The sequence below is a fragment of the Bubalus kerabau genome, chromosome 20 (genome assembly GCF_029407905.1).
Source record: "Bubalus kerabau isolate K-KA32 ecotype Philippines breed swamp buffalo chromosome 20, PCC_UOA_SB_1v2, whole genome shotgun sequence".
Taxonomy (NCBI): domain Eukaryota; kingdom Metazoa; phylum Chordata; class Mammalia; order Artiodactyla; family Bovidae; genus Bubalus; species Bubalus kerabau.
The window spans coordinates 12,995,431-13,008,276 of NC_073643.1; positions in this window are offsets into that span (position 1 = coordinate 12,995,431).

The following is a 12,846-nucleotide window of genomic DNA, read 5'->3' on the forward strand; positions in this document are numbered from 1 at the left end:
TCACTAAGTCATGTCCAACTCTTTGTGACCCCATGGACTGCAGCCCACCAGGCTTCCCTGTCCTTCACCATCTCCTGAAGTTTGCTCAAAGTCATGTCCATTGAGTGGGTGATGCCATCCAACCATCTCATCCTCTGTCATCCCCTTCTCCTCCTGCCTTCAATCTTTCCCAGCATCAGGATCCCTGCTAAATACTCTTTAAAAAAGAAAAACACTAATTCAAAAAGATGCACCACAAAGTTAATAGCAGTATTTTTACAATAGCAAAGATATGGAAGCAACCTAAATGTCTATCCACAGATGAATGGATAAAGAAAATGTGACACATACATACAGTAGAATACTACTAGGCCATAAAAAAGAATGAAAATTTTACCATTCACAGCAACATGGATGAACTTTGGAAGACATTATGCCCAGTGAGATAAGCCAGATGAATAAAAATAATTACTGTGTGTTGTATCATGTGGAATCTAAAAAATGCAACAAACTAGTGAATAAAGCAAAACAGAGGCAGACTTACAGATACAGAGAAAAAACTAGTGGTTACCAATGGAGGGAGGGTGCGATATAGGAATAGAGGGAGAAGGGGGTTATTATGGGATTATATGAAATCATCTGTGTGAATATTTGGAAGATTGTAAGGCATTCATTGCCAGGCAAGATTGAGAACTTTCAGGATCACTCAGAAACCACCCTGTTTCTCTCTCCATACCCATGATGGGTGTGGGTTTTTCTTTATTTCTTTTTAGTTTTGTCCATCTTTACCTTTTATTTAGGACTGAGGCTATTTTATTAAGTACCTAAAAGTTTAAATTATGTCTTTTCCAGATGTAATTGGACATTCTATCATTATGCAGTGATCTTTTGCTGTAGTAATACTTTCTTGTCTTCAGGTCTATGTTGGTTAGTTAGTATTTATACAGCATATCTTTTCTCATTCGCTTATTTATAGCCTTTATCCTTATATTTTGTATGTGTCACTTGTAAACAGAATATAGTTGGGTTTTTAAAATCCGTTCTCACAATGTTTGTCATTTTACTGGAACGTTTAGTTTACCTGTACTTATTGTTATTAATGAAATAATTGAATTTATTTCTCCATCTTATTTCGTGGGACCTTTTTTGCCCATCTTGTTTCTTTTTCTTTCTTATTTTTCACATTCCATCCTTCCCCCATTAGTCTTTCTTCTTATGTTCTTTAAGTGGATACACAGATACCCTAGAACTTTAAGACTTACCATAGTTTACTTGCCTAAACTACCACACTCTAAAGTTGATAGCTCTTCTGAAGCATTTTAATTTTTTACTCCAGCCTCCTAAGTCTTTGTTTTTGTTGTTTTTTGTGGGGACTTTCTGTAGTCAAAATATTGCTCATGTATATCCCACTTCCTCTGTTCCTCATTGTTTCTTTTATCTTAGATCTTTATTCCCAGGCTCATTTTTCCTTCTGCCTAGTATATCCTTTAGAATTTTTTTTTAATGAAAGTCTGTTGGTGGCCAGTATTTCAGTTTTGTTTTATTTGAAGCTTCTTTAATCTGCCAAATTCTTGACTTCTTGCTGGTATAGAACTCAGCCGTAATTTTCTCTTGATGGATAAATATGTCATTTCATCTTCTTCTGACTCCTGTTGATACCATTAAGAAGTCAGCAGTCAATCGATTTGCCATCTCTTTTTAAAAATTTATTTTAAATGCGTTTATTTGGGGTTTCTCTGGTGGCTGCAGCATGGAAGACCCGGGTTCGATCCCTGGGTCAGGAAGATCCCCTGGAGAAGGGAATGGCTACCCACTCCAGTATTCTCACCTGGAGAAGTCCAGGGACAGAGGAGTCTGGCAGGCTACAGTCCATGGGGTCTCAAACAGTTGTACATTTTTGACTGAGTGACTAACACTTTTACTTTTGTCATAGTAGATTTTTCAATGTTGTGTTAATTTCTGCTATATAGCAAAGTTATCCAGTTATTTACACACACACACACACACACAGATTCTTTTCCAGTATGGTTTATCATAGGATATTGAATATGTATCATAGGATATTGAATATATATAGGACCTTATTTTTATCCACATTTGTCAGTTCTTTAATAGGGGTCTGTTTGGGGTGATTCCCTGGCAGTCCAGTGGTTAGGACTTGGCATTTTCACTGCTATGGTCCAGATTCAATCCCTGGTCCAGGAACTAAGATGCCATAAGCTACAAGGCAAAAAATGGACAAACAAAACAGGGATCTGTTTTTCTTCTAGGATTCCTTTAAAGACTTTTCTCTTTGTTTTTGTGAACTGTTGTTTCACTCTGATATGCAGGTGGAATTTCTTTCTGTTTATTCTGCTTGGGATTTGCTGGGCTTCAGTGGTTTGATGTCTTTTTCATCTGTTCTCTTCATCTCTTTCAATATTCTCCACACTCCATTTTCACTTTCTTCTCCTTTTAGAGCTCTGATTGTGAGACAGTCTCCCTCTGTCCTTCTTCACTTTTTGTTCACCTTTCCTGTTTTCCTCTCATTGTCTGTCTGTGCAGCATCCTGGGCTATCTCTTCTGGATTCAGTATCTTTTCAGCCTGTGTCAAATCTGTTTATAGAACTGTTTATTGGGAATTTTGTTTCAATTATATTATTACACCCAAAAGTCCTATTTGGTTCTCCTTCAAATATGATTGGTAATTCTTTGTATTCTCTTATTCACTGTCTGTGTTTTCAAGTTTATTTTGTATCGTTACACATGATAATCATAGTTTCTACTTTTATCCAATAAATGCAATGACATTTTTATATGTCTGTTTCTGTTTTCTGCTTTGTAGGGTTTTTTCCCTGATCATACTTACACATAGTACTTTGTTTCCTTCTGTAGCTAGTGGTTTTTTGTTACTTGATTGCTTGCTTTTTGTTCCTCTGTGTGTGTTTGTGTGTGTGTGTATATATATATACACACACACACACATATATATATATAACAATTAGTTGCTTATTTTTCTTGAAAAATTATTTGTGGTAATTCTTTGAGAGATAGGATGAAAGTATGTTCCTACAGAGAGCATTTGCTTCTACTGCTGCCAGGAGCCAGTCTGAGACCATATGTTGAGGTCTTATGGGCCACCCATGTAATATGAATTTAAACAAATCCATGTTCAGGTCAACTTGTGGTTGTTACTTGCCCACCCTGGGCCATACTCAGCACTGAGCCAGCTCTCCTCAGTTGAGTACTGGTAGAAATGAAGTTTCTGTTTCTTTTACAATGAGGTTGTAGCCCTTTGAGCTCCACCTTTCTGGGCCCCTGAAGCCTGCAAGGCCATGAAAAGCAACCTCAACCTTATTAGGCTGACATGTGCTCAGGACTAAAGTGACCATAGCCCTCCTTTTATCTTTGCATTGCCACTTTCACTCAGATTTTGGCTTCATAATTTCATACATTTGCCATCTCTTCAGTGCTTTAAAATAAGAGCATGTTATTTTAAATATTTTATTTCATTAAAAAAGTATTTTTGTTGTTTGGAGTCTTAGTCTTCCTTTATTCATGGATTAAAAGTCTTGATATTTATTTTCTAAGTATCTAATCTTCTCATCAGTTTGTGTGTGTGATTGTGTGTGTGACATTATATAAAAATTCTCAAGCACACAGAAAAGTTAAAAGAGTTTTAAGGTAAATGCCTGTGTGCTCAGCATCTAAATTCTGTCCATTAACATTTTCCTATACTTAGTTTATCACAAATCTGTCCATTCCTCTCTCCATCCATTCACGTCTGATTTTTACGTATTTCAAAGTAGGTGGCAGGTCTCAGTACATTTTCCCCTGAATGTCGGTTGTTTTCATATGTTTGAGTTGTTAATTCAATTATATTTTTCATTTCCATAAGTTCTGTTTGATTCTTTTGTCATCTATAAAGTCTCTTATCCCTGCACATATGTTTAAGTTTTTATTTTTTAAGTGTGTTAAGCTTAATTATTCTATGGTGTGTATGTTATTCCCAATAGCTGATGTCTCTTGCTATCATGGTCTGTTTCTCAGTCTTGGTGCCTTGTTGCCTGTGTGTTTTGCTATCATTTTTCCTGTCAATTGCTTGTTTTCTTTAGGGCGTATCTGTGGGAATTTGAAGTAGTTTCCTCCAGGGAAGATTTTCATTTGCTTCTGCAAAGTAGAGGAGAGAATTAATAATCCAGGACTGTTTTAAACTAAATTTTTGCCTTGAGTCTTTTCAGACCACCCAGGGAGTGTGGAGGCAGGCTGCAAATTGATGTCAGAGCAGGAGCAAGGTTAGAAGTTCTCTGGGGAGCTATTTTTTCCTCCTCTATTCAACACCAGGGTTCCAGTCTGGCCATTTGCTTTGTGTACCTTGGGTTGGGACTCAGCAAGTTTACCTCTCATTTAGCCTTATGCTGATGGTACAGCCCTTTGGTGTCCCAGGCTCAGGAAGACAGAGATCCCTTTGGGATGGCTCTCCTTGAATGATTCTTAGACTGTGTCTCCAGTGCCCCCTTCCCTGTGAGCCATAAAAAGTCCCAGCCCAGATTGCCCAGTTCAGCAAATGTCTCCAAGGTACAAGTCAGCTTCAGCATTCTGCCCACCACCCCTACCTGGCTTCCCCCTGAACTCAGTGCTTCTCCTAGACGGCCTTATTTTCTTGCCATATTGTCAATCATTTAAGAAAAGCATCTGTAATATTTTCGTCCTGTACTTTTAGATGATTTCAGCAGAAAAGTCAATCATGCTATCAGAAAGAGAAGTCTGTATTTTTCTCTATACTCCAAATATGTCATAATTTACAATAATATAATAAAAGAAAAATCTGGGAATTTCTTTTACTCTCAAGTAATTCTCATGTGCTCTATCAAGAATTTACTCAGACTCTAACATATGTGAATACTGATATATGAGATACTGAAAGCAAGATTAGGAGCTCTATACCACACGTTTATGAGTTATTTATTCCCTCTGGGTTTTTCATTTTAGTTGCTCTACCTTTGAGTTGAAGGTTTTATTAACGATACTGCTGTTAATGTAGCTATTGGCAATAACTGTGCGTAGTAAAACTTATTTTATATACTTTCGACTGCATGTTGAAACTTGTACGAACATATGAGCTGATGGAAATACGTATACATTAGATTCCTACATGTCAGTGCTTAATATCAGCAGCAATAATTATTAGGATTTATTTTTATGGTGCTTGTGTGTCCATAGCAAATTCTATAAACCCAGACTTACTAGAATGTCTAAGAAGGTTGGAATCCGAAGAGATATATAACTTCAGACAAGTACATGGTCTTTCTCTACACCCGGCTGAGAAGGTACACCCTAACAGAAGCCAAATAATTTTCTTGAGTGCTCCTTAAAGCCTTTTGAGACAAAAACAATAATACTTATACAGGCCCGTGAGGACTGGGTGGCTCTGGGCCTCTGAGAATGAGTCTGTGTCTTAGGACGCCTGTGCCCTCGGATGTGATTTTCCTTCTGTGTGAAATTGTTCTCCAACTAGGGGGCTGAGGCTCAGATCTCGAGAGGCTGGGCAAGGCCAAGCACAGGTGATTTTCAGGGTTGGGTTTTTATCCTCAGATCTTCTCTCTGAACTTCCTTCATCTCTGCTAAGTTAGCTACTTAATGGAGGGGCTTGAAACATGGTAATAACAGCATATATTGCATAACCCAACTATAGCTTGGGTTAGCTACAGTGGTATAAAATGGTATAGCTTCCTAAAGGGACCCTGTGTTCCCAGAATAGGAGGTAGTTCTAAGACACTATACAGTAATCATTAGAATGTTTACTAATTCTTCACACAAGTAAAGTACAGATTACTTACCAACCTCTTCTGAGAAATGACGACCATCCATGGACTCTCCATATAAGACTCTTCCAGGATATCCATAATATCAAATGTCTCTCATGGTCTCCTGATGTGTCCAAACCTTTTGGTAGATGGTGTGTGACGTACGGTATAGGGGTGCGGCTGAGAGGGCGAGCTCTTGATTTAGGCAGACCATAGGGAGGACTGCCAGCAGGAAAGAAGAACCCAGAACAGCAGGGAGACACCCCATGAGGCTCTGAGGAGCCAGGAAGGAGCACTTGTCGCTGGAGAGACAATCCCACTATCGGCACCCCCTGTGATCTCCCCTAAAGGATGGGCTGGCAGCAGGAGGAGCCCTGGTCAGTGATGAGACAAAGCCCATCAGCACCACAGCCCGCCATGTCCCAGAACCTCGCTTATGGGGCCTTAGAAGGGAAATGAGCTCACCTAAGACACACACACCCTGCCAATCATGCACACAGGGAATAATGCAGCTGCCTATAACCACAAGCATACCGAGGAGGGGACTCAGGAATATTTGATTGCATGGTTCTGGCCGAAGTATGAATTCTTGGGTATTATATGATTATGGCTCCTCTAAGCTTTTGTAACAGCACAGTCTAGCATATATCAGTTAGACCTAGAATCTAAATCTTGGACTTGTCACCTACTCTGGAGATCACTCACTACAGGAGTATTTGGCATCCCTGAAATTGCATTCTTTGAATCTCTGCTCAAACATTCTTATTGATGGAGCATCCACTGTACTTCTCTGCACCACCAGGTCAGTGCCGCCCAAACCCTGGAGCTCCCTCTGTCTCCCCAGCCATCTCCCTGTGTCAAGTCTGCTTTCTTATTTTTAAAAAATTCTGTTAGAATATACAAATCATAAAATTTTCTGTCTTAACCATTTTTAAGTGTCCGGCGCGGCGGCATCAGGTGCATTCACATTGTTGTGCCGCCGCCACCACCACTCATCCCCATACCTCTTTCATCTTCTAAAACCAAGACTCTATACCTGCTAAACAGTAATTCCCCCTCCTGCAGCCCCTGGAAACCACCATTCCGCTTTCTGTCTCTGTGTTCTGACTGCTCTAGGTATCTCATATAAATGGAATGGCAGTATTGTCCTTTGGTGGCTGGCCTGTTTCACTCAGCTAACATCCTGATGGTTCACTTGTATCGTAGCATATGTCAGAATATTGTTCCTTTTTAAGGATGAATGATTTTCCACTGTATCAATATACCACACTTTGCTCATCCATTCTCCAGTTGATGGGCACTTGCCTTGCTTCCATGTTTTGGTTATTGTAAATAATGCTGCTATGAACATGGGTGTGCTCGCATCACTTTGAGACCCTGATTTCTGTTCTTTTGGGAGATAGATATCTCCACATGTGAAATTGCTGTATCCTGTGGTAATTCTATTTTTTAATTTTTTGAGGAACCACCATGCTCTTTTCCACAGTGGCTGTACCATTTCATATTCCCACCAAGAGTGTACAAAGAGTCCAATTTCTCCACATCCTAGCCAGCACTTGTTTTCTGCTTGTTGACAGTAGCCATCCTAATGAGGTGTGAAGTAGTATCTCCTTGTAGTTTCGCTCTGCATTTACCTAATGATTAGTTATATCGAGCATCCTGTTGCTGTTGTTCAGTCGCTCAGACTTGTCCAACTCTTTGCGACCCCATGGACTGCAGCACGCCAAGCTTCCCTGTCCTTCACCATCTCCCAGAGCTTGCTCAAACTCATGTCCGTCGAGTTGGTGATGCCATCCAGCCATCTCATCCTTGGTCATCCCCTTCTCCTCCTGCCTTCTATCTTTCCCAGCATCAGCTCTTTGCATGTGTCAGCTCTTCGCATCAGGTGGCCAAAGGATTGGAGCTTCAGCATCAGTCCTTCCAATAAATATTCAGGACTGATTTCCTTTAGGATGGACCAGTTTGATCTCCTTGCAGTCCAAGGGACTCTCAAGAGTCTTCTCCAACACCACAGTTCAAAAGCATCAATTCTTCAGCACTCAGCCTTCTTTATGGTCCAACTCTCACGTCAATACATGACTCATGGGCTAATTATCATTTGTATATCTCTTTTGGAGAAATGTCTATACAAATCCTTTGCCCATTTTTAATGTATTTTTTGTTGTCATTGTTGAGTTTTGGAAGTTCTCTGTATATTCTGAGTATTAAACTCTTACCAAACGCGTACGTGATTCACAATTTTTTCTCCCATTCTGTGGTTGTCTTTTTAGTCTGGGTCATGTCTTTTGATGTGTAAATTTTTTAATTTTCATGAAGTCCAATTTGTCTATTTTTTCCTTTTTGTCTATGCCTTTGGTGTTGTATCCAGTAAATCACTGTCAAATCCAAAGTTGGGAAATTCTGTCCTTTGTTTTCTTCTAAGAGTTTTATTGTTTTAGGTCTTACATTTAGGTTTTGGATCCATTTTGAGTGTGTGTGTGTGTGTGTGTGTGTATATATATATATATATATATATATATATATATATAGTGTTAGGTAAGGGTTCAACCTCATTGTTTGAATCTGGATATCCAGTTTCCTAATACCATTGATTGAAAACTGTTTTCCCCATTGAATGTTCTGCCCATTGACCCTTGTCAAAAATTGTTGTTGTTGTTCAGTTGCTAAGTCACATCTGATTCTTTGCAAACCTATGGACTGTAGCAGGCCAGGTTCCTCTGTCCTCCACTATCTCCCAGAGTTTGCTCAAATTCATGTCCATTGAGTCTGTGAGCTATCTAACCATCTCATCCTCTGCTGCCCAAAGGGGTGGTCCTTTTGCCTTCAGTCTTTCCCAGCATCAAGATCTTTTCCAATGAGTCCGCTCTTCACATCAGGTGGCCAAAGTATTGAAGCTTCAGCATTAATTCTTCCAATGAATGTCCAGGGTTGATTTCCTTTAGGATTGACTGATTTGATCTCCTTGCTATCTAAGGGACTCTCAAGAGTCTTCTCCAGCACCATAATTTGAAAGCAGCAATTCTTCAGTGCTCAGCCTTCTTCATGGACCAACTCTCAAATCCATATATGTCTACTGGAAAAACCAGAGCTTTGACTATACAGACCTTTGTCGGCAAAGTGATGTCTCTGCTTTTTAATATGCTCTCTAGGTTTGTCATAGTTTTCCTTCCAAGGAGCAAGAGTCTTTTAATTTCATGGCTGTAATCACTGTCCACAGTGATTTTGGAGCCCAAGAAAAGAAAATCTGTTACTGCTTCCATTTTTTCCCTTTCTATTTGCCATGAAATGATGGGACCAGATGCCATGATCTTAGTTTTTTGAATGTTGAGTTTTAAGCCAGCTTTTTCACTCTCCTCTTTCACCCTCATCAAGAAGCTCTTTAGTTCCTCTTCACTTTCTGCCATTAGAGTAGTGTCATCTGTGTATCTGAAGTTGTTGATATTTCTCCTGGCAATCTTGATTCCAGCTTACAATTCATCCAGCCTGGCATTTCGCATAATGTACTCTGCATAGAAGTTAGATAAGCAGGGTGACAATATACAGCCTTATCATACTCTTTTCCCAATTTTGAACCAGTCCATTGTTCCATGTCCGGTTCTAACTATTGTTTCTTGACCCACATACAAGTTTCTCAGGAGACAGGTAAGGTGGTCTGGTATTCCCATCTCTTGAAGAATTTTCCACAGTTTTTTGTGATCCACACAGTCAAAGGCTTTAACATAGTCAATAAAGCAGAAGTAGATGTTTTTCTGGAATTCCCTTGATTTCTCCATAATCCCACAAATGTTGGCAGTTTGGTCTTTAGTTTCTCTGCTTCTTTGAAACCCAGCTTGTATATCCGGAAGTTCTTGCTTGAAGGATTTTGAGGATAACCTTGCTAGCATGTGAAATGAGCACAGTTGTACAGTACTTTGAATATTTGGCATTCCCCTTCTTTGGGACTGGAATGAAAACTGACCTTTTCCAGTCCTGTGGCCACTGCTGAGTTTTCCAAATTTGCTGGCATATTAAGTGCAGCACTTTAACAGCATCATCTTTTAGGACTTTAAATAATAGCTCAGCTGGAATTCAATCACCACCACTAGCTTTGTTAGTAGTAATGCTTCCTAAGGCCCACTTGACTTCACATTCCAGGATGTCTGGCTCTAGGTGAGCAACCACACCACTGTGGTTATCTGGGTCTTTAAGACCATATTTGTATAGTTCTTCTGTGTATTCTTGCCACCTCTTCTTAATCTCTTCTGCCTCTGTTAAGTCCTTATTGTTTCTGTCCTTTATCATGCCCATCTTTGCATGATATGTTCCCTTGATATCTCTAATTTTCTTGAAGAGCTCTCAAGTCTTTCCCTTTCTATTGTTTTCCTTTATTACATGACTGGATATGTGAGAGTTTATTGGTCTATATTTCTATTCTTCCCTCTATCTCCCCAACCCTCCCAGCCATCTGTCCCGTTTCCCTTTAAAATTAAAATACCTACTTTGTCTCCATGACAGCACCAAAGCATAAGAAAAGAGATACTATATAACCTACAAAATTTCTCTTTCCTACATAAGGAAATTTCTAGTTCCTAAAACTATTTTTATGACAGCTTCCACATCCTGTACCATCTCTGACATAAAGAAGAAAATAACTGTCACCCTATAACAAAGCTACCCCTCATATTTCTCTCCCTGCTTGGAGCTGGCAGCATAGAACTAAATTCAGTAATGAGAATTTTTATCTGTGTCTTTTTGGCAGCTTTGCTACCATGTTGACTCATATTAAGGTTGTGGGCAACTTCTAGGTATTTTAAAATTTGCTTCTATAAGACAAAAAAGAAATGACCTTCCTGATGCCATTTGTTTTAATTCTGAAAAATATTTCAGAAAGTGCAAACAGTGTTATAATGAATGCCTGGGAACGTACCACCACTTTGTCACACTTGCTTCAAGTATTTCACTGCATTTTTAAAAAATGTTTTTGGAAATAATTATAACCCCACAGGCAGTTGAAAAATAAGAAGTCCCATGTACCCTTCACCTAGCCTTCCCCAATGGCAACATCTAACATGATTATAATACATACTATATTTAAAAGGGGAAATTAATATTGGTACAGTCTATAGATCTTATCAGATTTCATAAGTTTATATATATATACTCACTCATTTATGTGTATGTGTGTAATCTATAGTTCTATGCAATTTGATCACATGTAGAGATTCCTTTAACCATGACCACAATCAAGATTAATTACCACATTATATTGTACACCTGAAAATAATATGTCAATTATATCTTCATTTAAAATTGTTTTAAGATTAATAGCCACAAAGGGACTCCCATATACTGCCCTTCCACCCCGCCTCTGACCCTTAGCAATCATTAGTCTCCATCTCTGTAGTTTTGCCTTTTAGAGAATATTTTATAATTGGAATCATAGATTATATAAACTTGTTTCTCCATTTGTAGATTCTAGTCAGATTTATTTCTACTCACAGAAATTGTCCTTTTTTTCTCTGCAGGTAGTCCCCACTTTCCATATGTGTCTTCCATACAAATGGCCGTGTGTGGAAAGTCCTCTTCAGCCAGGTGGGGAGAGTGGGAGGAGGGAGATTCTCACATCCACGGAGAAAATTGAATTAATTTTCTCTGAGAAAATGCATTGGGTATTAAGTTTCCACAGGGGTAAGCACTAGAATTCTAGGATTATCCTTCAAATACATTATGGACTCTATAGGTTTTGTGACTAAACAAAGTACTATTCATAACATTTCTCCTGTGAAAAAGTATATTCCCAAGTCCAAACTGGGTAACAACCTGCTTGTTGGTGTTTGCCAATGTTGTTTTGTAACTGTGTGCCCAAACCTTGCCAAACATTGTGTGGACTTGGAGTAACTTTTATCTGATTGGGGTCAGGGATACAAAAATATTTGAATTTCTTTTAATTGTGGTATATGTATACATACATATATATAATATATATGGTATATGTTTTATATGTGGTATATATATATATATATATATAACCTTTGAGGTTGGCTTTTTCACTCAGTATAATTCCCTTGAGATCTGTCCAGGTTGTTACAGGTATCAATCATTTGTTCCTTTATACTTCTATAGTAATTCATGGTATGAATGTACCACAATTTGACCACTGACGTGTGGAAGGGTGTTTTTCAGTTTTTGGCTACTACAAAAAAATGATGTATTATGACATTTGTATTTCAGGATTCTGTGGCACATAAATTTCCATTTCTCTATGATAATTGCCTAAAAGTGAGATTACTGAGTTATAAGGTAAGTATATATTTAGTTGTATAAGAAACTGCCAAATTATTTTCCAGGGGCTATAACATTTTACATTCCCATCAGCAATGTATGAAAGGTGTAATTTCTCTACATTCTCACCAGTGTTTGATATCACTTTTTAATTTGAGCTATCTAATAGATGGAATGAAAGGGTTTGCCCATTCTGCTAGATCAGGGAGGGCTTCCTTAAGGAAGTGATGGTTGAGACGGAGAAATAATTAGGTGAAGAAGGAAGGGAACACGGAAGGTAGACAGGGCAGCATGTGCAAAGACCTAGAGACAGGGGAGAACCTGAACTGTTCAAGAAACAGAAAAATCCAGTGGCCAGGATGCAAGCCAAAAGCCATGGGTGTGAGGTGAGGTATGAGAGGCAGAGCTGGAAACTTTGCTAGCAGGTGGCTGGAAGAACAGTAGCCTTCTCCTCTTTTAAAAAACCAGAAGGGAAGGCTTCAAAAACGAATTAACTGGGAGGAAAGCAGAATCTGGCTCCCAGCTGCCCCCTGGTGGTCAGGACCCGTCAGGGCAGCCTTTCTAACAACTGCTCAGAAGGTATGTGGATATTTTTGTTATTTATGGGAACAGAACACTTAACTTCCTAAAAGGCCAGTGAGAAAGGGCTAAGAGGCAACAATAAACAACAGACTTTTGGACTCTGTGGGAGAAGGCGAGGGTGGGATGATATGAGAGAATAGCATTGAAACATGGATATTACCATATGTAATACGTGAAGCAGGGTGCTCTGAGACAACCCGGGGGGATGGGGTGGGGAAGGAGGTGGGAGAGGGGTTCA